Source organism: Amblyomma mixtum, chromosome 4 (assembly GCF_055824585.1).
Source record: "Amblyomma mixtum isolate Tamu chromosome 4, ASM5582458v1, whole genome shotgun sequence".
Taxonomy (NCBI): domain Eukaryota; kingdom Metazoa; phylum Arthropoda; class Arachnida; order Ixodida; family Ixodidae; genus Amblyomma; species Amblyomma mixtum.
This window is the reverse complement of record NC_143015.1, coordinates 15,574,058-15,597,762: the sequence shown is the minus strand read 5'-3', so window position 1 is coordinate 15,597,762 and position 23,705 is coordinate 15,574,058. Positions and strand designations below refer to the sequence as shown.

Sequence of the window (23,705 nt, the reverse complement as noted above, 5' to 3'; positions counted from 1 at the left end):
AAGCTGCATAGTAGTCAAAATCCATCGGGTAGACGCGGGTTCGATCCCGGCCGTGGCGGTTGAATTTCTTTGGAGGAGAAATTCTAGAGGCCCGTGTACTGTGAGTAGTCAGCGCACGTTAAAGAGCCCAAGTGGTCGAAATTTCCGGAGCCCTCCACTACGGCGTCTCTCATAGCCTTAGTCGCTTTGGGACGTTAAACCCCATAAGCCAACCAACCAACCATCGGGTAGAGTGTGCTGCTTGGGTTTTAGAAAGGACGTTTCCAGAGAGAAAACATCCATGGATTTTGGATTTCACCTTCTCCACATTTACTGAGTAAACCAATGTAAACACTTGAACCTGCTGTAGCTAATGCTCTTAAGTCGAACAATGAGGCAATGTTGGCAGAGAATTTTTTTTCTGCAAAAACATTTAAAATTTTCTCAAAACGTGAATGAGCTTGGAACTGCAGCAACATATGTGTTAAGAAGTTCCATGAGTACACAAACTCTCTCAATATTTGATGCTGGCAGAACAAGCACGTCCGGCTCTTCTGCCACAACCTTCAGAAGATGCCTCATAGTTACCATGGAATATTTTACTGGACTACACTTGAGTTGCTTGAGGAGGACGTAAGTTTTGTAATCACTACCACAAATCTGTTTTTCAAGTATGGCAAATGAGCCATCAGTCAATTGAACAACAGAATTATTTCTTCGCTTATTCAGCACATACCCCCTGACAGTAAAGATTGATCCTTTCATGAGCATTCTAGCATACTGCTTAGAAATTGCAGGTATACTGAATTCATTCCAACTTGACAGCCTGATTGTTTGTATTCAGCCCCATTTCCGAAGAAGCGGATACCGCCACTGGAGCACACACTCTTTTTGGTAAGTGCTGCGTCAAGAGAGGTGCAAAACTGCACTACCCGTTGGTCAACAGCAAGCTGGGTTAGCTGTTGAGCTACATCCTCCATTTGCAAACGACGACACACTTGATGAGGTATTCCATTTGCTGCCTTCACAACCTCCTTTAGGCTGCCATTCCCCGACGCACAAGGGAAGGCTGAATGAGCCCACAGTGGCCCCCAGTGCCGAACACTTTTTCACAATGTGTGTGAGCTGATGCATATTGTAAGTCATAAATTGTTTCCCATATAGAATTTCAGCACGTATGTGGAACTCCATGAGAAGCTCCTCTGCCATGTCAATTTAAGAGGCCTCAATGTTGCATTTTAACATAATATGGAGGGCTTCGACTAAGCATGCCCAGTGTTGTAGATGTTTTTGACAGAATGCCATCAAGCACTGGGATGCTGTAGAAAAGTATTCAGTTTTCAAGTTCTTTGGCTTTTCACCATCTGCGCTCTTTGGTCGGTCTCTGCATGCGTCTGACTATTTTCGGAGGCTGTATGGCGATTAAGCTTTGGTCAATTCTCTCTTGCTCCAGGCTGATTGAATGCTGGCAGTTGGATGACTGAAGCCATATATCTAAAAACTGATGGCCGATTCCGAGCAGAATTCAATGCATATAGTCTGGAACAAAACTTGACACTATGTCAAAGTATGGCAGAGCAATCAAAGGCGATATAGTTTTTACACCATGGATAGGCTTATTTTCTTTTTCTGCAGCCTCCATGTCGATTAGCATTTGCTTTTCAGTTCGGTCAATAGGATCGACACTAAGTACAGGGTACCGCATTGAGCCCCCAGCCCATTCCCCTTCTTGGAGGCACCAACTGCAACCGAAATACCAATTTAATTCGGTAACTCCTTGCATTGGTGACCGCGCAACAGAATCGGCAGCACAGCACACACAGAAAGCCTTGAATTTCTCAGTTTTTCCTTGATTCTCTAGGGTGAAACCCTCATTACTTAAATGATTCATGGAATCAACAAATGCACCTTGGAGTAATGCCATGTCTGGCTTTTGTTTCCCAAACCACAAGGCGACTAGACCAAGCTTCGCCATCCTTTGCTCAACTGGCACTTCATTGAAAATTAGCTGAATTGGACAAATAGAAGTACCACTTGATTTAAAAAGCGGTGTGCCATCTGCATTTAATGAAAAACTAAAACTCGGTCCAACTTCTGTAGCTTTTGTAACAAAATCGCGGTACAGCTGTCGATCCCATATATCTGAAAGAGTGCGGTTTTGTGGCAGCGATTCTGTCAAGTCTAACAATTCAGAAATCTTCAGTAACTTCTGCAGCTGAGACTCAATATCTGAGAGTAGAAAGAATGGTATGTCTTCAAGTTTGTAAACATTGATTACATTGCTGCATTCTGAGCACACAAAAGATGAATTCGTATGAATGTTGCTTATATGTGCAAAGCACTTAGGACAAAAAAAGTGAAAAATCATTGATGTCCCAGACTGCTCAAGAAGTTTGATAAGCCTGTACTGGGAATGAGGCAAGATTGGGCAGTTAAAGAAACTGTTGATCTTTTGTATAAGGCTTGTGAGCCCTGTTAGGGATAACTTATTTTTTAAGGCATATTTCAGCACCATCAGAAGAGCATCCCCCTTTGTCACAACTACTTTTTCATTGATGGGCTCTTCAAAAAGATGGCTAAACAAAGAGCTTTTGCCAGGCCCAGGTCCCTTGTCAGGTTATTCAGGCAGCGACTCCTGAAATGAAAATTATGATTCAGAAGGTCTGAACAAGCACCCGTGCCGATGCTTAAATGGTGCCTGCTGAAACAAGATAAGAACTACACCTTTTAACGACATTTTACCCGAAAAAGCCGGCAAAAGTTAACAGCAGGTGAAATACCCTGAACAGCTAACAATGCCTCAACAGTACAACTGTCTACTTCAAGTCATTTCCAACCTACTACTGACAGTGGCAGAACAGAGTGGCTGACAGTGGCAGAGCTACTTACTGACAGTGGCAGCAGCTGTAATTTTGTAAGATGTCACGTTATAGTGACGGCCGTCCAGCGGTCAGAAAGACACCAACAAGTCTTGTAAACGAAGCTCTTTATTTGGGCTGACTTGCGCCCTCAAAATAACTGAATCACTCGGTGGCGGCGTAAGCAACAAACGTGCTCGTCGGTCGTCGATCTACGAATGCCCGCCGCTCGCGGCATCGCTCAATTTAAAGGCGGCAAGGAAACTTCCAGATAACAGGACAAGATCATCTACAGTAATCTAGAAAAACCTAGATGCAGCCTTTCATGGCTGCGATCAATCGAGATTAGACTGGTCGCTTCTCGCGTCACGAACAAAAGTGATAAAACCCTTTCCTGCAGCCTTGAGCGTCAACGAACAAACACTACAATGATACGTGGCAATATTCTCTAAAGACATACAGAATGAACTTACAGCATGTTGGTGGCGGGCGCGCGGTAGACCGAGGAAGTTGAAAATCTGCAGCCGGGCTCAAGTAGGCTTTGTAAGGTCCTCGCTTTCTTCGTTTTCGCGAAGAATGCATTTCTGATGTCAAATTTAGTGGTGACCAGGACGCATGAAAACTTTATCTTCTGCACTAGGGTGTCTAACTGCACTCCAAACTGCCTTTGACAGCCGCACACAAACAAACACAGCTGACAGCCGCCATCTTGAAAATAATTGTCTAGCTGATCCAGTCGATGTTATTGCTCCGCTTCGTATTTATTGTAGAAGTGTTTGTATCTTCGATATGCGTTTCTTTCTCAACAAAAAATGCATGAATAAGATATCATTTTTTATAACATTAAAACACATAAAGAACAAGCTTCTGTTGTGTTAAAGTTTGTTACTTTATTACTTGTAAAGTGGGAAACTGACTGCCAAATCCTGATTGCTGATATCCAGCGTAAACAAAAGCTTTGCAGGCCACGTGTTTTCGATCGGTTCTGTCTCTTGTGGCTCGCAGGCTGGTTGTACTAGTTGCCCCTTGCTGTTTCTTAACGATGATCAGCTACGCTTATGTGCACTATGAAGACGATATAAAATATGCCATCGTCTCCATTGATGACATCGAAGACTTCCAACCTCGGAACGAGAAAGACTTTTCTTCAAGGGCGTATTATGCCCTGAAGTGGACAGCGGCGGACGGCAGTTCCGATTATTACCGCTCGTGCGTTTTAATCTTGGGCGGTAAGTTCATTTCAGCTGGCTTATTGAATATGTATAGATTTATTTTATGGTGCCTTGCATGACGGCAGAGCCGAATTGTCCCCCCCCCCCCCCCCCAAAAAAAAGTGCTGTTTGCGTCACTTGTCAGTAAGCTAGTGCACCGATCAGCTTCGCGAGCAGGTTTTACTTCACACGTATGGAAAACACGCACTTGTAGCCTCATTCGATTATTTCTCTTTGACGATCTCAATGCCAGGTGCATATATGCGATCACATTAAATCAGATATTTGCAGAAGTACCTTTTGAAGGCCAGTTAGTTCATTATCAAATGGAGTAAACATGGCGGCCTAATATACAGTCTAAGAACGGAAGGAAAACAACGAGAATGCAGCCGGCTCCCATGTTGCAGCGTTTTTTTTTTCAATTAGTTACCTTAACTCCCTGCGCGATTTTTTCTTGACTGCATATTTTGCTGTTAGTCGCCATCTTTTGTATGACAGAGCTGTATAAAAAGTGTGTTCCCACGAAAGGTAATTGGTAGTCGGCACTCTTCATTGTCTTCTTCGTTCTTCCCGTATCTTTCGCGCCTTGTTAACCTAGATGAGAAGATTGACAAAGATTATTTTGCTCTATTTTAATCTTTTTTTACCTATGCTATCATAGCTCAGGTGTGAACTGATGCAGCGAAAAATAGGTCATGGGGAAACTTGTTCTGACGAGTTTCATTGTTATTCATTACATCATATGCATATTACGTCATTGATGTAAGTTTGCTATATGTTACAACTTCTTTTTTATCCTGGATTGACATAATTTTCAGAGTCAGATGATGTGGCCTCGAAGGTTGCCCGCAGCAGAGTAAGAATGAATAGATTGCTGGACTCGAGTGACAGTGATGATGATGTGCTCCAAGAGGTAAGTACCTGATTGCATGTGTTCTGTCTGGTGCCTGTGACTTATGTTTTCTTTCGGGGAGTTGAGACAAGACAAAGTGATTTTTTCCTGCACAGCCTCCTCCGAAAAAAAAGAAGGATGGGTCTAGACAACATCTTCTGGAAATTCAAGATGCAAAAAAAAAAGCAGCTTAGGCATGCAGTGGATGACGAAAGCATGCATGGAAAAAAAAGTAGGCCTGAACATAGTCGCACAGCCTACCAAGAGGATAAAATGCTGAAAGAAGTAAAAAAAAGCTGGATAAATCAGGAATTTGAAATCAAAATTGCAAATACAAGAGGAGGAAATCCTGCAGCTGCGCAGGCTAAATATGGGCCTGCAGGAAAAAATTTTGGCCAGGACCGATGTTGGGGAAGGTATGTGGCTGAAAGCTTTTGGCACTAATCTAAAGCAGTTAGTACTGGCATGTTAGATGCTATATATATGACATCTATATAACGAAGTTTTAAACATGTAATTAATATAAATACTTCATGTACTCTTTCGCGAGTTTCCTTTCATAAAGGCTGGTTGCAGGCCTAAATGTCAAGTAGATAACTGTTTCCATTAATGAAGTGTTTCAAACTTCACTGCACACACACATAAAACTGCTATGAGATCAGAGTCAGCGTTTAAGTGGAGATATTGTAGGTGACAAATTTTAGTTCTCTAGCTTTTAACAGTGCGTAACACATCAGCATGCCTAGCTGCTCTTTTATTTAGTCTGGGTTTTGAAACAGGTTGATCTGATTGCTGCAAATTAAACTGGTGAACCTACGACATCATGGTCTTAGCATGCCTTACCATCAATCACCTGTTGCAGCTTCAAAAGCTTATAGCAAGAAATTTAATTATAAATTACTGGCAAACAATACACAGCCATCTGCAAATTTTCTGCCTGAACGTCTTTAAAAAACAGTTGGATGTAAGATAAAAGGTAGTCTCAGAAACGTTCACGAGTTATGAAGTAGGTGGTAGAACATTTGGACTGCTTTTAGTTTTTGTAGGATCCAGTTGTGCTGTACTTGGCAGCTTTCTATCCGGTACCTAGCCTGCACTCTGCAGTTGAAGAATAACTGAATTTGCCAAATTTTTCAGTGTGTTTACACATGTGCTAATACCCAATGTAGGCATCTTGGTCACCCCTCCTGTCACTTGGGCTGCAGCAACCACAGCGGATAGCAGCAGTGGCAGATCCCTGCCGCACCATGCATCCTGTAGTGCAGCAGAGCCATCAACAGAAAGTTCACTTCAATGTGACAACATGGTAGGTTAAACTGCATTTTGATCCACTGCATGCGTCCTGACAAAAGGCTGAAAAACGTTCCATGTACATGTCAAGAGATTTTTGTTTTCTGAAGGTGGACATCGGCCAAGGGCTCTGCATACAACGAGAGGCCTGGAAATGTATTCAGGGCCAACAGAAAGACTCTATATTTGTAAAGGAGTTGATGATGGCCATATGGAAGGAGGATTTAGTCAATAGGTCGCTGCAAGGTATATTAGCATGCATAGTATCTTATTTCTAAATCATAACTGCTATTTCTCATCCTTATAGATAACTGAAAGCTTGCAATCGTTATTTTGTTTGTATGCAGGCAAAAAATCCGCGATTTCCAGGCAAGGCAGTAAAGAGCCAACTGTCTCCCTGGAAAGTTGACGTCATGCGACGTAAGAGTTAAATGGTGTAGCACATGATGCAAAATAGTGCAGCTTGTCATAGCACTGAGGGGTAAATAAGGACAAAGGAACTGTTTGGCTGGTATTTGTTATTTTTTTTTTGGGGGGGGGGGCATTTGTCTTTTGATGTAAAACGTCCCCTACATGAAACTTTTTTGGTGGGGAACTTGATTTAAGAATGCTACAAGGCAAAATGTACCGGCAGGGCGGTTGCCAGCTGCCACACAGAACCTCAACCACTTTATTGTGGAGAAGCTGGCAGATATTGATAAGGGAGTAAAGAGGTGAGCTGCTACTTTACAGCATGAATTTGCAGTGAAGCCCCACCCACATTAAGTCTCGTCACACACCCCTACGACAAAGCCATACTCTTTTGTTGTTTTTACTGGAACAAGGACCTAATAATAAGGAGTAAATATTAGCTGTAGAATTTTGAGTCGTCAGGTTTGACTAGTATAGTCAGTCATTAAAATTGTGATTCTGTTTACTGTTATGATTCTGGCCCCAAAGGGTGTCGGCAGGAAGTACATTTACTTAAAGGCACAGTGAAGAGGAATCTGAACTCGTCTTTTTGCTGCAGGAACTCAATCTACACGTTCCAAGCATTCTAAGAAACTTCGATTTATTGCCCTGTGTGGTCGATTTCCCAAATTAATCGAATTAACGTCCGGCTTCCGCCTTTTTTTTTCATTCTCCCCGTACGGTGGACGGAGTCTTCCAATGCGTAGAGTGCCTTTCACCCAGTCCCGTGGCGGCTTGCCACTCTGCCATCGGCGGAGTAATACGTAGTAATCCGTAGTTACAAATAGTCCGCGCGTATTTTTATTTCTGCGGGCTTATTTCGCGGCTATATTACCTGTGAATGAAACTGTTTATTCACGGAAACCTAAAAAACAAAATAAAGTGAAAGCAAAGCCTCCACGAAGCTGGCTGAAAGGCACTCCCACACGTCAGTCGACTCCGCCCACCGTACGGGGAGAATGAAAAAAATAAATGTGGGAGCCGGATGTTAATTCGATTTAATTAGGGAATTCGGTCACACGGGGCAATAGGTCGCAGTTTCTAAGAATGCTAGGAACGTAGGGATCGAGTGCCCACGGCAAAAAGACGAGTTCAGATTCCTCGTCATTGCACCTTTAAAGCATGCAGCGACTGCATATCTCGAAATTAAATAACCTAAACATTCAGCTATGATGCAGGAATTATTGCTTAAGTATATTCTATTTTTTTGCTACTTTGAGATCTTTGATTATTGCACTTTTTTTCGCTTTAATACTTTTTCAGGGCATCAAAGGATAACCATGACCACTGAGTGGACACAGATGACGTGGAGGCTGATGTTGGGGGGAAAGGATTAGCAGTGCAATAAATATGATAGTGCACCATCTTTGTGGCCAACATTTCAAAATTATTGGAATAGAGTCCTCTCTGCGTATAGCAAGTGGTTGATATGAAAATCTGCCTGTATCACTCTGCATATCACTTGAACTGGTGAAGTTTTGGCTAGTTTTGCATCAGACTGTGTGACCCTAAAAATCTATTGGGTAGTTAGTAAATATAAATAAATTTGTTTTGGTGGCACGGTTAGACTAATTCAACTACCATGAAGGTCCAGTTGGATGACCTGTTGAAATCAACTGGTGTGCCCTTTGGTTTGATTGGGGAACCAATTGAAACCAACTGGTCTACCAATTGGTCTCCATGGACAACCAATTAAAGACAACTGGTGTATCATTTGGTCTGCTTGTGCAGCCAATTAAAACCAACTGGTGTACCAATTGGTCTGCTTGGGCAACCATTAAAGACCAATTGGTGTACCAATTGGACTGCTTGAATAACCAATTAAAACCAACTGGTGTACCAATTGGTCTGCTTGGGCAGCCAATTAAAACCAGCTGGTGCACTATTTGGTCTGCTTGGGCAGCCAATTGAAACAAACTGGTGTACCATGTGGTCTGCTTGGGCAACCAAATAAAACCAACTGGTGCACCACTTGATTTCAGTTGGAGAACCAATTCATTTAAACTGGTTGGGGCCCAATGGGGGGCGAAAACACATCTGGTTGAGCAATTGGTTTCAATGGGAAAATTTCCAATTGGACCCATTGTTTTTTTTACTGGGAAGAGGCCTCACAACGATCTGCGACACAAGGAATGATTCTGGAACTATACTCACGCCATTTTTTCCTTCGCACTACACTAGCAGCGCTTCACAGGCATTCAGTGAGTACAGAAGACGCTGCAGCTATCGTCAGTCCAAACATACCACTACTGAGGCCCTCAGGCCGAGCTCCGAAAAAGGTAGAAAAAGGCCGAACTCATGAGAGCACGTGGCATCAGGAAGGCTTCGTTCAATGTGGCCGTACAACGTGCTGCAGTATTTACAGGAGTAGCAGTGGCCAAAACATCTGCGCACATTACCCGCTACACAAGACAAGGAACTACCATTTGCGAGCTAACAGAGCTCTGTCCTGGCCATAAGCTGAATGAAGCAAGAAATGAAATGCTACCCTTGCTTAGCTTGTTAAAGCGTGGACAAGCGCGGTGCCTTCTCATTTCTGGGCACTCCAGATTTCACTCAGAAGCAACGCTATCACGTCGAAAAAAGTCGAAGACGCGATGCCGCGAGAACCAACAAAAGAAATGTCAACGTATACAATTACCGTTAACGGCCAGCTCGCGATAAACTCGTCACCATAAATATGCTGATGCAACTGACCGGAAAATTGCGAAGTGCGCTATGCGGCCACAGTTGAGCCACTGCATGGCTTCCGCAAAAGAAGAGTGTGTCACTCCGCGGCCACCGCAAAATAGTTCGGTTACGGTTTCGGCTTGTTTCGGTTTTTGTTTTGCATTATTGTGAATGTCCGTAACCAACCGGTCTAATTTCGTTTGCACAACGCCTGTATTGTGTGAAGATTATTCTTGGCGCAGTGCGCCGTCGCTAGATTAGCGTAGTCGCTAGGCACTCTTTACTTGATGCCGCACGATGCCATGCGTCACCGGGGTCATTATTTAAACGAGATCAAACGTCCGCTCGTAGAGGGGTGGAAAGAAGGCTTCCTTAATTCTGTATTAGGACGGGCGAGTTAGGCTACGTGGAATACGTTCATTCTGAACGGGTTACAGCGCGCACGGGGACACAAACCCAGCGCTTGTGTTGTTTACTTCTTTGTGTGTAGTCCCCGTACGCGCTGTGACCGTTCAGAATGTCCCTTTATTCCGCTTCGTCAGGTATACATAGAAGGTAGCGGGGGGGGGGGGGGGGGGGTGAACAGACAATTCATGATCACTTGGTGCCCTGCAGCCACCGATCGGCTTCATTCTATAGCGGCGCGCTGCGAGTATGATGAGGTTCGCAGCACAGTAATAAGAAACAGGCTGCACCACCGAAGACATTTATTTGGTTCCCTAAGAATCAGGGTACACCTTCGACAAAAATATTTTGCTTGAAGTCTCTTTCTGATATTGCACAATACTGTCTATGCGTGCAACATATATAGCATATGTAACCGAGAACTCACGGTGACAGATACAGTGACGTGGCGCTTCACGTACACGCCGCCAATCATCCTTCCGTTCACCCTCAGTCTCTGCACGCGTTGTACCATGAAACTCCGGCATATTTCACATGCGCATTGCAGCTACGGTGCTGAGTATACATCGGATACGTCGGTTATGTGTTGTGACGGGTGCGCTCCGAATAGGCCGAATAACGGGACTGTCGCATCCACCTACATATCCTCCGCTTTGAAGGCGAATGCAATGAGTGTTTTAAATCAAATGAAGGTTTATTTCTTCGAAAACTGTTACAGCATGTGAGTTACGCAGGCGAGGTTCCTATAGTACAAAAGACTGTAAACGGACCCTTGACGCAGCCCGAAGATCTCGAGGGTCATAGGCGAAGTCTTGTCTCTTCGAACCCATTCTCGATAGAGCGCGCCGCACGTGGTTGCAGTGTCACGCCAGCTTCATTGGGCTTGAGTTGCGTCGCGCACGAGACGACAGCTTCTACATTTTTACTGTTCTTATATCTGCTCAGGAACCGACATTGCAAGGATAGAAGGGAGTGGTTTGGTTGATTGGTTTATACTGTATATACGGTTTAACGTCCTAAAGCGCCATCGGTTATGATGGATGCCGTATAGTGGAAGTCTCCGGAATAATTTCGACCACTTGGTGTTCTTCACAGTGCACTGAAATCGCACAGCACACGGGCGGCTTGAATTTTGCCTCCCTCGAAGCACACCTGCCTCGACCGGGATTGAACCCACATCATCGGGCTCAGCAGTCGAGCGCCAAAGCCACTAGGCCGCCGCAGGGGGCATAAGTGGTTGGCTTGCGGATGAAAGTTCATGACCCGGTTCGTGAAGCTTGGAAAATGGCGCTTGATTGCTGACGACGCTTTATGCGCCAACTCTCGGCACTTGTTGGCTTAGCACCTGTCGGATTCGGTTTCATCCAAAACACGCGGAATCGAATCCAGGCTGCACTGGCCACGAAGTGCAGAATCGCCCATAGGCTGTCCGTTGTCCGTGCAGAGTTAAAGAGCCCGATTTGCCGAAATTAATATCAAATTCGCTCCGTGCGTACACCGCATACCATAATGTATCGTTCCATGCCATCTCTATACCGGCTCTCCTCAGGTCAGCGAATACGTGCCTTTTGCGCCTTCGAGCTGCTATTTCTGTAGTAGTAGAAGTAGTAAAAGACTTTTATTCGACCATAATTTATTGGCCGAGTATGTCGACCGCCTGGGCGACCAGAAGCCGCTGTTCTTCTTCCTGTTCAGCGCCAAGCCAGTGGAGCCAGGTGGTGATTGATAGAGAGGGTGGGGGGAAGGAACCCGACTGCTGAGCAGCCGGGCAATAGAAGAGGCAATGGACCAGGTCGGCATAGATACAGGGGCAGCTGGGACTGGAAGGGTCCGATCGATAGCGATAGAGGAAGAGGCGGGACGGAGTGATAATTGCATTCATTTGGATGTGCCGAAGAAGGCGAGACTCCGGCACCGTGAGTGATGCATGAGGGGGAGGGCAAAGTAGTTTGTCGAGGCGGAGCTCAAGGTAGCCCTATTTTATGGTGCTGCGAAGGGTGAGTCTCCCACCGTCCTCCGAGGGCTTGGGCCAGGGGATCAACGGTGCCCGGAAAAGTGTGTCCCGGGCGAGTTGATGGGCCAGCTCATTCCCTTCAATCCCTGAATGCCCAGGGACCCAGCGGAGGAAAACGATGGAAGGCTGCAGTGCGGAGATCGCTCGTTCGACCTCCTGTTGGAGAGAAGGGGTCAGGGTGCGTTGCTGCATGTGGTGTATAGCGGCTTGTGAGTCTGAATACACTGTGTACTCTTGGAGAGAGGGAAGGAGGGCACATGACTGGAGGACATGCGCAATGGCGAGGACCTCGAAGGACAATGCGTCTGGAGGGTGTAGATACGGCCCGCTGGTGTGGGTTTCAGGAGCAGGGAGGTGTGGATGGTACAGGGCGTAGCCGCAGGTACCTCGGGGAGCCACGAAGGAGGCATCCGTGTAGGCTACACCCTGGATATCAAAGAGAGGGGAATGGTGCTTCGCGGCCGCATGACGACGGCTGGCATGCAGGACGGGGGACATGTTGGTCGGGAGGGGAAGGATACGAAGATTGGGAGCGGGGGTGGGAATAGGAGAGGTAAACGGGGAGATTGGAGCGGGCGAAATACCCGCTTGAGTCAATAACCACTGACCCTGACGGGTAAGGGAAATCCGGGCAAGCTGCGTGTTGCATGCAAGTTAAGGTATAGTTAATTTGCGCTCAATGTCCTCTAATAATCATTCCGAGTATGTGAACGTTGTGCTCGGTATAACTTTTAAGCCTTTTATTATTTCAAATAATTGCCGCGGTTTATATCGCGCGGACGTGTCTGGCTGCAATTTTGGAGGAAGTGTTCAAGGACCGAGCGTGCGCCGAGGTCCATATCTATGATGGATTGCGGGTTATATTGTTACGCATCGTTCAAGATGTCACGAGTGCTACTGAGCCCCTGAATAGGAAGAACATCAAGACGTTGGCGGTGACCGTCGGCAATCCAAAAAGCGACCGCATTTGCTAGACATTCACCGTTTTGTTCTCGCAAACTCCGCGAATTCGATATCCCAGCATACTAACGACGACAACCAAACCGCGTAATTACGGAACGTGCAAAAATAAATATCGTACCAAAATTGAATACGGAATGCATGACGAAGCGTAATAGTTGGCTGCACCGAACTGGATTACTGAACTGCCCTATCACTCGTAGCAGGGCTTGAGGCGGGTCACGTGGAATACTCGTTGTTGAGGTTACCCAATGGCCTAATCACTCGGCATGACTCGAAGTTGCGGTGGTGGAGTTTTTCGCTTAGCCCTCGTCGCTGAATCAGAAGCCACACACGCACACGGTTTCCAGGTGCACAATGACATCACGCTGTCCAAGATTGTAGCGTTCGGCATCACGGCGTTGCTGTACCTGAATCTGCGCCTTGATCACCTGACGAGCTTCATCGGCGCGTGCCAGGAAGATGCGGCCCCGTGTGTGGGCTGGAGGCGGTCAGATATGGCAATATGGCGTCGAGCATCGTCGTCACTTCTCAGCCCTGAACGAAAAAGAGTGGGGACATGTATGGCCGCATTATGTGAAGGTCATGTAGAGGAGCACTTCGTCCCACGCTTCGTGTTCTATATCGATGCACATAGAAGGCATGTCGGCAAACGTTGTTGTCACTCTTTTCTCCAAACCGTACATCTGGGGGGGGGGGGGGGGTGGAGGGGGCAGGATGTTGTTCTTCGGTGGTCTACATGGCTGTGAAGAACGATCGGCTACACACGCGCATCCATGTATGCAGTGCCCCTGTCGGGGATTAGGATCTCAAGGTCATCATGGCGAAGAAGGCTTTCATGCACGAACTTTGTGACTTCTAAGGTTCCACCGCTTCGGAGACCTGACCTTTCATTGTAGCGCGCCTGGTAATGGTGCATTCATTCACAGAATTGGAACGCGGGAACGGACCAAGCATGTCCATTGCTATTTTCTAGAAGAGCCTCAATGGTGTTTCAATGGGCTTCAAGAGCCTGGGTGGTATTGTTTTTGGCAGTTTTAGACTCTTACAGGATCGCATTTTCTTTTAGTGTTTTAGATTGTTTTGTAAAGAACGGGCCCGGGCTGAAATTTACGCATGAAATTCCTCAGGATAACACATTACAATTTTTGGAGTTACTGTTGGTCTTTGAAAAAGACCACGTGTGCTGGCAATACTCCCTTCGGAGTGAGAAGCCCCTGTTGAACTATAGCTCGTGCCACTCGAAACTAGTAAACAACGGGATAGTAACCGGGTGCATGAGTATGGCGTTGAAGAAATCCTGTTCTCACAAAATGAAGGCTAGCCTCTGCGCCCAGGTACACCGCTGTAAGCAGGCCGGTTTCCCGGACTCAGTTCTTGTGTCGTGTGCGGAAAAGATCCTGAAAAAAATTGAAAACCCCGGAACGTGACTCTGAGCAACGCTCCAGTGTGGACGAGGGAAGAAAGAATATAGCTGTAATGCCGTACGTACATTCCCTTTCGCACAGATTTAAGAAAGTGGGGGCCAAGTATGGTGTCAACGTTGTGTTCTCGGCTCCTAATAAGGTAGGCAAGGTGGGGGCACCTGTTCAAAGGAAGAGAGATGGAAGGGGAAAGAAAACAGGGTGTAAAATTAACCATGCAAACAAGTTCGTCCCGTGCAAGGTTGCTGTAGTCTACTAGATTCCTCTGTCCTGTGGCCGTACTTATATTGGCCAGACAGGTCGTTGCATTAATGTACGGCTTTTGGAGCACCAAAATTCTTTGGGAAAGTGTTCAACAAACTTGGCCAAGCATTGTCTCGAGTGTAAGTGCGCCCCGTTTTTCGTTGACACCGAAGTATTGTTCATAAATAACGATCGTAGCACGAGGGAAGTAGCAGAGGCATTTCATATCTCAAGAAAAGGAAACAGATGTGTCAGCCAGCCTTCAGTAGCACTGTCCTCTAAGGAACTGAAGTTGCTAAACAGTGGTTAGGACCGATAATCACACGCGCGATTACGAGACATTTTATTACCCGACAAGTGTTGTTTTTTTTGACAAAGCGCATGCGCGCGCTTTCTTGACGCCCTGCCTTGAAAAGCAGCGTGTTTTTCCAATAAACGCAGTTGGAAGTTCAGCGCCGTGTGTGTCTTTTCTCCGTTCTCGTCCTGTGCCCTTGCGCTGTTTTATTACAAGTCGCATTTTCTGATGTAGTGTAGAATGTCGGCACTAAGACGATGTCAGTAGTACTTTTCTGGACACTGGGAAGCGTACGGGCTATTACGAGGGGTACAGAAGCGGGTTCGTTACGAGAGGCTTTAAGAATTTCACCACGCATGCTCACTAGTTTGACGACTAGGGATTACAAGATGAGATTTTCCTTGTCGAGGTCACCATTCCGAATGCTTAGTGACGACATAGCACGCTAGAAATGTCTCGCGGTTGGGAGGTGCCTACCGTTGAAACATTCCATGATGTCTCGAAGATTTTTATGGGCGCGGGCTGTTGCTGTCGAGGCAGGTGGTTCTGAGAGCATTCAAGGCGGCGTCCTCATTATTGGAGTCGTCGCTTGGAAAATCTAGAGGCGCGCGAGGGAGAAAAACGGCATGTGAGTACTTGCGTCTGCACTTGCATGGTACGGCCATGTATGGTACGGCCTGTAGCCGTAGACTACATCTTACGGGAAGGGCGGACAGGTCTTTGAGGTTCTCGAGCCAGCGAAAGGCGTGAAAATAGGCAACGGCTGTAAAACGCTCCCATGAAAGTATGGCCATTATTTCTGTTTCCCAGACGATGCCAAGACATTCGTCTTTTGATTTAGCTCTCGACAAACTCCGGTTTACGTAAAAGATGATCTGTTGTTGAGTTCCCTTGATTTCCGTGATGATAGCACCTGAGCCTAAGTCGCTGGCGTCGGTACGGAGCTCCGTGACGGCATTTTCAGCCGAGTCATCTAGAATAGGAGCTGCCTGGAGGAGGCGATGGAAATCTTAAAATGTTTTGTGCTGCCGTGCCTCCCTTGGGAAAGTTGTGTCTGTCTAGATCAGGCGTGCCAAAGGCTCTATGATTACAACGAAATCTTCCACAATGCAGGGGTAATAAGCGCAAATTTCAAGGAAACTGCGGATGGCTTTCTGGTCCTGCACCCGCAGGAAAGTGACGGTACCTCCTGTTTTCTTGATATCAGGCAGACATCCGGCGTGGTTCACAGCGTGTCCCAAAAAATTGCGCTCGGTGCAAGTGAAGTAGAATTTCTTATTTTTAGAATGCGCCCAGAGGAATTTTTTTCTTCCTTGGTGGACCGATTGGATGCGTCGAAAGTGATCCTCGAAGTCGGGGCGAAGACGAAAACATCGCCAAAGTTGATCAAACACGTCTGCCACTTCAGATCAATATGCACGGTGCCCACGATTCGTTGTAAAGTGTCCTTTGCAGCGCACACTCCAAACAGAATGAGCTTGAATACATGAAGCCCGCCCCGAGATATAAGCACACTTTCTCGCCTTCCCTCTCGATTTTCGAATATCCCCACCATAGGTAAATCCAAAAAAACGCATCTGGGGTGGCAGAGATTATTCAGATCGTCGCTGATAAGTGGAATGGAAGAAAACGTCATTTTTTAGTGATCGTTTTCTTCTGGTGGCAGGTGCCTAGAGTCAGGTTATCATGTTCATAAAGAACTGTGGGTCGCGGCTTTGGTCGGTCACCTCGTAGCTGCGTAGGACGATCTTGTCCAATTTTAATATGAGCAATCTCCCCTTTAAATATAGCTGCTTTCACTATTCCTCACGGGAATTGGCGAACCTCTCAGCGGAGTTTTGCCGTAAGAGCATCGAGAAGAAAAACGACGTTCCTGCGTACGGCACTCCATGCTTCGACATCTCCTGTAAGCCGAGAAGCCCGTTGTGCTCTAAGCGGTGCGGGCCGGGCTCTATTATTTTACTTTCCTTTTAGACAATCCCACCCTAACATCTGTAAGCCGGGAGTCAAGACTGCATAGGGCCTTATTCACTGAGGTTATACCTATGCACCAAACCAGGTGACGGCTACAAGGTCTTCCATCACAGTTCGGAGCTGTGCCAAGAATCTTGCCCTCATCTTCAACAGATTTCACACGTGGTTCTTGGCACCTGAACTGGAGAGGAAGGTGTTGATGGCAGACGCCGGTAAGGCCCAACCCCGCCCCGCGTAAGTTCGTCAACCCCCTGAGGAATAGTGAAACCCGCAGCGTTTGAGTGGGCCGTTGGTCAACGGCACAGTGCACAAGACCTTTCTACGCCGCTACGAGGCGACCACCTAACGCCGCGATCAACCGCTGTTTAGGAACATGGTGCCCTGACTCCCGTACCTTCCACCGGAAGAAAGCAATCACTTAAGAAAGACGTTTGTACCCTTCCGCTTATCAACGACGCTCTAAATCACCTCTATTAATTACCTCCCTCTATTAAGGCAATTCGCCCCATCTCCCTCGCGTTTTGAATTGGCAAGATCTATGAACGGGTCATTCACACCTGTCTCCAAATCTACATTGAGGCTAAAAACCTCTTTTCCCATACATGCACGATTTCCACCCTCGACTTTCCGCCCAAGACGCCTTTCTCCTGCTCCTAAACGATGCATTCACGGCATCGAACACTTTGTCCTCAACCTGGACATCAAAGGAGCATTAGACAGCATCCCCCAGACACACATACTGAACGACCTCAATCGTATCAACTGCGGAACCCGCTTCTATCGGTATATCACTGCCCGCCTCTCCAACCTCACCGCGATCCCAACCCTTCGACAATCCTTATAAGGCCACCCCGTTGTCCTCTTCCTCTCTTTTTTATATCGTTATGGCCCCTTTGACCCACCAACTACTTGCTCAAGAAGACATTGGGTACACCATGTATGCAGACGGTATTACCTGATGGCCTATTCGGGGCTCCCTCGCTGCCAAGGAAAAGGCTCTTCAAAAAGCCATCCTAACCGTCGAGGATTTCGTCACCAGCACCGGCTTGCAGTGTGCCCTGGAAAAACCTGCAGTCATTCGAATACACGGACTTCCCTACAAGCCACATGGCCCATCCTGGGCCGAATCCATGACCGTCTCATTGCGAAACACCTGATTATTCTAGTCCACAGCCCCTGGGTTGAACACACCCTTAATTACGCTCCGCACTTCGGTTCGCAACATGACGCGACGAACCGCTACATAGCGGGGCCCAGAAAAGGCATGCGCGAAGAGGACACTCTCCGACTCGTCAAGGCCCTTGCTATCAGCCGCATTGAGTACCGCCTTCTCTACTTCCACCTCACCAAGACCAACCAATACAAGGCTGAGGTCCTAATGCGCACACTTCTCAAAACCGCTCTCGGACTCTCGGTGATTGTAGGCATCCACAAAACCTTCGATAAAATCCAAGATGCGGTCTTCTACTCCCAACGCATGCGCTTACTCCCTACCTCTGCGGGACGGGTCAACTTCCAACACATCGGGGATCCCCAAGCAACCTAAACACTCGCCCTCACAGGAATATTACCCCCCCCCCCCATCATCTGCACCCACCTCTTATCCCCAGATCCAAGCACTATGAACTCCAAAAGGCCAGGAGACAAGTCCGACTGCGAGATCTGCGAAGGCAATACAGGCATGATTCTACCGTTGTCTACGTTGACATCGCCTCCTATGCCCACCCACAGACGTACGCCTGTGTTGTCATAGACAGCACCAACATTCCACTTCGGGTAGCCTCAGTCCGAGCCCCAGACTGAACCGCCGCTGAAGCGATCGCCATCGCTCTCGCCATAAAAATCAGTGACACCCACTCCAAAAGCGCTCACATATTCACAGACTCTCAAGCCGCCAGTCGAGCGTATACAAGCGGCTGCGTTCTACGAATGGCGCTACGCATCGTGGGGCACTCTCCGTCAAGACCATGTCATCACCTAGGTGCCCGGCCACGATGGTTTTGATGGTAACCTCAGGGCGGACACCTTAGTTCGAGAATATACTCACTGAGTGGGGTCATCCCCTCCCGCCTTGTACCTCTCAACTCCCACTTCGCCAAAAGGCTCGAAATACAATGCCTCATATACTCCTGTACGTTCTGCCGAATCCCTCCTTCTCCTCTGTACTCTTTTTTCTTCTACGGCATCTTCAAACAAACAGATGTTTCAGACTACACTGTTTACGTCGCCTACGCCCAACACTTTACGAAGACAACTGTTCTTGTTGCGGAGACACCCCAACACTAACACACATCACATGAACGTGTCCCCGTAAATTGCACCATCTAAAGCCGCGTAATGCGGTTTTGGAGCTGTTGGAGGTGGAGCTGGCCAGGGCACGCCTTGGCGACAAGGCAACGCTCGTTCTCATCGCCAGGAGCTTGGCACAAGCCTCCAGATTCTTGGACTCCTGTCCACCCACATGCTGTCCAGCCACCATCTTCAAAAAATGTTAGCGCACTCACTCATCTGCTAGACAGTTGCTTCAGTTTTTTCGCATTCTGAACACTGTGCGCTCGATGTACCAGCAAAATAAAAACTGGCAAATGCACCGTGTCAGCACCGTGTCAAGAGACAAAGTTAATGTAAAGTCCCAGAAAAGTGGAGCATGAGTTCGCATGAGTTCGCATGAGTTCGCATGCATGAGCATGAGTTCGCAGCTTTGGCTAAAGCAACCTGAGGTTTTCCCCTCCCTTGTTCATTTTGTGATCGCGAAGGACCATCTACCGCACCCTCTCTCTACCATCACATCACATCACATCACATCACTTTATTTTCCTTAAAGACCCCTTGCGGGGTGTTACATAAGGGGTGGGTTTTTAAGAAGTACAGGTGTTCAATGCAGTCATGAATGTTCCAGGGCAGGTGATGGCAGCGATATCGTGGGGAAGGCCGTTCCAGTCAGCTGCTACTCGGCAAAAAAATGAATTAGAGAAAACAGTAGTACGGGCACGGGGGCGCAAAAATGAAGAGGATGACTGATGCGATGGGATCTGCGCGGCGGGGGTGCGCAGATGTAGGGTTCTTGTCTGAGTGGCGAATAAAAAAACTTGTGGAATAAGACGAGACTGGCAGAGCGACGGCGAGCAGAAAGATTAGATAGACCTGATTGCAATTTTAGAGATGATATGCTAACCTCGTATGAATACGAGGAATGAATGAATCTTGTGGCCCTGTTCTGCACAGCTTCGAGGGCGTTTGTTAGATATGCTTGGTGAGGGTTCCAGATGGCCGATGCAAATTCCAGTTTAGTTCTGATGAGTGAAATGTATGCTTGTAGTCTTACATGTTGAGGGGCATCCCGCAGGTGACGTTTCAAGAAGCCAAGTGTTTTATTAGCTGATGATATCAGGTTAGTCACATGCAGTGACTAACCTAACCCAATAAACCTAACTAACCCAATAAAAACAGGTGGACGTCAGTGGTAGAATCAAACCACTTTGTGACTGATGACATGAATATTCCACTCCAGCAGCGCTTTAAAAAATACCGGAATAATCCGTGTTGCGCCTTAATAAACGTGCGGCAGCTATTAGTGTGATCTCGGGCCGTATTCCTTGCTCGCCATACAAGCGGAGCTTTGGGAGTGGCACGGCTTAACGTTTTCGCTTCGTTGCGCATTCCAACTTTAACTTGAAAACTTTATTTCCAACGACTTGTTGGGGGTCATGAGGCACAAAAGCTGCAATTGGTATCCTGAGAGTGCCTGATGCCCGTACAAGGCAGCATATAGGCAACAGAAAATTCTGAACACACGTGCACGGTTTCACTTGCACACAAATTGACTGATCGAAAGACATTGTCAATACAGTTCAGCAAAAAAGCATACAGTATGAAAAACTGAAGGGCAATGAAAATATAGCGAATACCATTTGATGCACAAAAACTGGGATGAGAAAAAAAATTCATGCGTCTGTTGTCTATAACGTGTGATTAATGATAATTTTCAGACAGAAATTTGTTAAGCAAGCATGGCAAGTTGTGTGTGAGTGACTGTAGCATATAATTTGTATATCTGCGAGGTGTCAACCATGTCTCAGATCCACGGGTGCAACAATCACTTTTCTGTTTCTGCAACATCGCAAGGAATTTTATTAGGCTCTTCAACATTTCTTCACAAAACAACTATGAGTAGAGTAGACGAAACTCTTATCAACGCTTATCATGTTATATCGTGTGATTGGTGGTGCAGTTGAATGTATATTGGACACATTTGCAATGCAACGAAGTGCTTTCTTTTGAAGAAGGAGCAGTGTTTGAATATCTGTTTGCGTGGTTGTGGCCCAAACCAATGCGCAGAAATTGCGTGAGAGGAAAACACTGCATGATAAATTTCAAGATTTGCTCTATGGGGTAGAATATTGCGGCACCGTGCTAGTGCGCCGGCTGATGTAGGGAGTGTCTTTGAAAATAATTGAACATGAGGAGTCCATGACATGTCAGCAGCAAAGATCACGCGAAGAATTTTGTTCTTAACAATTTCTAAAGGTGTATCTCCGAGAACCAACCTTTCTTCTATCTGTGGCGGCTTGCCTGTAGCCATGAATATCTTGGCCTTAGATTTATTGCTATATATTTTTAAACAATTCTCATTTGACCAATCCCCAATTATTGCAAGCTCTTTTTTGGCTTCCCCTACTACTTCGTCTACATTTTTACCAGTGAAAAAGATGCTCTAAAAAGATCAATAAAGGGCCCTCGAATACTCCCTTGTTGCACGCCGGAAGTCAGCAATCTGTGGTCTGAGTTACTTTCAGCGACAGAAACGCGCTGCTGACTATTGAAATGAAACAATTTAAGTAAGGCGGAACCAACTCCTCAGACAGCATAACCGAGTAGTTGGTTTAGTAATATTTCGTGGTTTAGGCGATCAAATGCTTTGCTGTAGTGAATGAGAATTGCGAGTGTGAGTTTTTCCTATTGAGTGTTCGAAATTATTAATTCCTTCTGAGTTAATAATGCTGTTTTCTTTGACCTGCCATTGCAAAAGCCATACTGACCACCTGAAAGCATGTTATGTTTAACAAAAAAGCTGTTCATGCGCAAAAGAATAATCTTCTCTAAACCCTTATAAAATACAGGAAGCACTGAGACTGGTCAATAGCTATTAACATTTTTTTTTGCCCTCCTTAAAAAGAACCGCAACTTTTGCGATTGTCATCACGTCCGGGAAGCAACCAGATGCCAGAGCCAGATTGAATATGTATGCTAGATACGGCGCAAAAATATCGATAGCATACTTGACCGCCTTTGTTTGAAAGCCGTCGATATCGCTGACATTGCTGTTTTTCAAACTTATAAAATTGCGATACATTCCTGTTTCGTCATTTGGTTCAAAAAATAGTGTCTCCTTACACTGGTATTGAAGAAAAGCGCTAGTCGTGTTGTCGACTGCTGGATTTTCTACATTGACGAAGTGTCCTTTGAAAGACTCGGCTAGGGCAATTCCGCATAATTTTCTACAGCCTATAGTCAATTTAGAAGGGACTTCTCTTGACGTTTGTCTATTTAGGGCTTCGTTGAATATTTTCTAAGCTTTGTCCGGACGCTGTTTTCTTGCAGTATTGAAAAGGTGGTTGTAGTAGTACTTCTTTGCTCTTCGCAATTCCGCGTTTAGTTTGTCCGATACTTCTTAAATATTTCAAGTTTAGCTAGGTTATGTTTCTTGGGGAAGGCTAGAAAAAGAAGTTTTTTTCCAGTTATCATTTGTTCCATGCCGCCCCCAGAGACGGGGCAAGAGAGAACAGCTCCAAACGAAAGCGCGTTCGATAGAAAGGATTCTACACTGTAGAGTGTCCGAGGGCGTCGTAGAGGTTTTTGTGGATTGCAGGTCCCTGCGCCTCTCACACAAAGCTTGCAGAGGCTATCCTATTGCTGCTTCTCAGTTCACTATCGACGGTCGCGAAGGTTGCTGTCTTCTTAGGGCCTTTGTCTGTGTGCGTTTATGCATAGGTAGGCATAAATCGACCGTTCGCGGACCAGCTTGCGAAAATAGCGACCATTTCGGGTTGTCCAAAAATACGCAGCTCTGGAGTCCACTATGTTTTGTTGTCAGGATGATGCTCCCCATGACGAACGATTAGCGGATACTTGTCTTACGACCTTCATATTTCTTCGGTAGTGTTCCAGAGGTATGACCTTAGGACAGGATTTCGTCCTGAGCATCGACCTTTCAATGATACTTAGTCGAGGTCCATAACTTTTTAGACGGACGGAGCCATTTCCCGAACCACGACACCGGAATGTCACTCAGTCCTCAATGCACTTCAGCAAAAGTGACTGTCTGCCCTCTACTACCGTGTCTCTCGATGCACCTTGTTACAATATGCAGAGATAAGGTGCGCGTGTTATGTATCAGCGAGTGCTGGGAGGAAATGAAAACATATGCACGCGTACACCCGGAGTAAACAAAGCAATTGTCATATACCGTGACGCGTTTAGGCGAACATACAGTCGAGACATTAGAGATAAGAAACCAGGTGATCTACTCGACTGGTTTTATTTGTCGAAAAATGAATGCCAGGATACACAGGTTCGGAACGTTGCACGTGTAATACACGCATATAGTGAAATCTAAACACAAGCTGCAAAGAAAGAAAGGTCACCTGAACAAAAGCACATCGTGAAAACAGAGAGTGACATGACCAATCAAAGAGATCCTCGAGTGATAATGAAATATCGCACTCACTACATATGTGTTCACAACAATCAGAACCAGAGAAGAAAATGAAACGTAAATTACACAAATACAACGGGTGCTAAACTCACCAGGCACAAGCAGAACTGAACATGATTTTTTTTTACATGTGCCAGTCGTGTCACGACTGAGTCCAGCATTTCAAGCCAAGGGTCCTTGCTGCTATACGAGGTCATCAAAAGCAGGGATAAGCACAGCGCAGCGCAAAGTCCTCTCTGACTGTGATCTCCAATGCGATGTCATTCATGTCATGAGATAAAATCAGGAGTTCCTTCCACAGAGAGCCAATGTACTATTAACCCGC

General features: G+C 46.3%; 1 pseudogene; it reads right to left on the bottom strand.

Annotated features, from left to right (window-relative positions):
* LOC149345751 (uncharacterized) overlaps window positions 1-23,705 on the bottom strand; it is a 124,098-nt pseudogene that overhangs the window by 90,155 nt on the left and 10,238 nt on the right.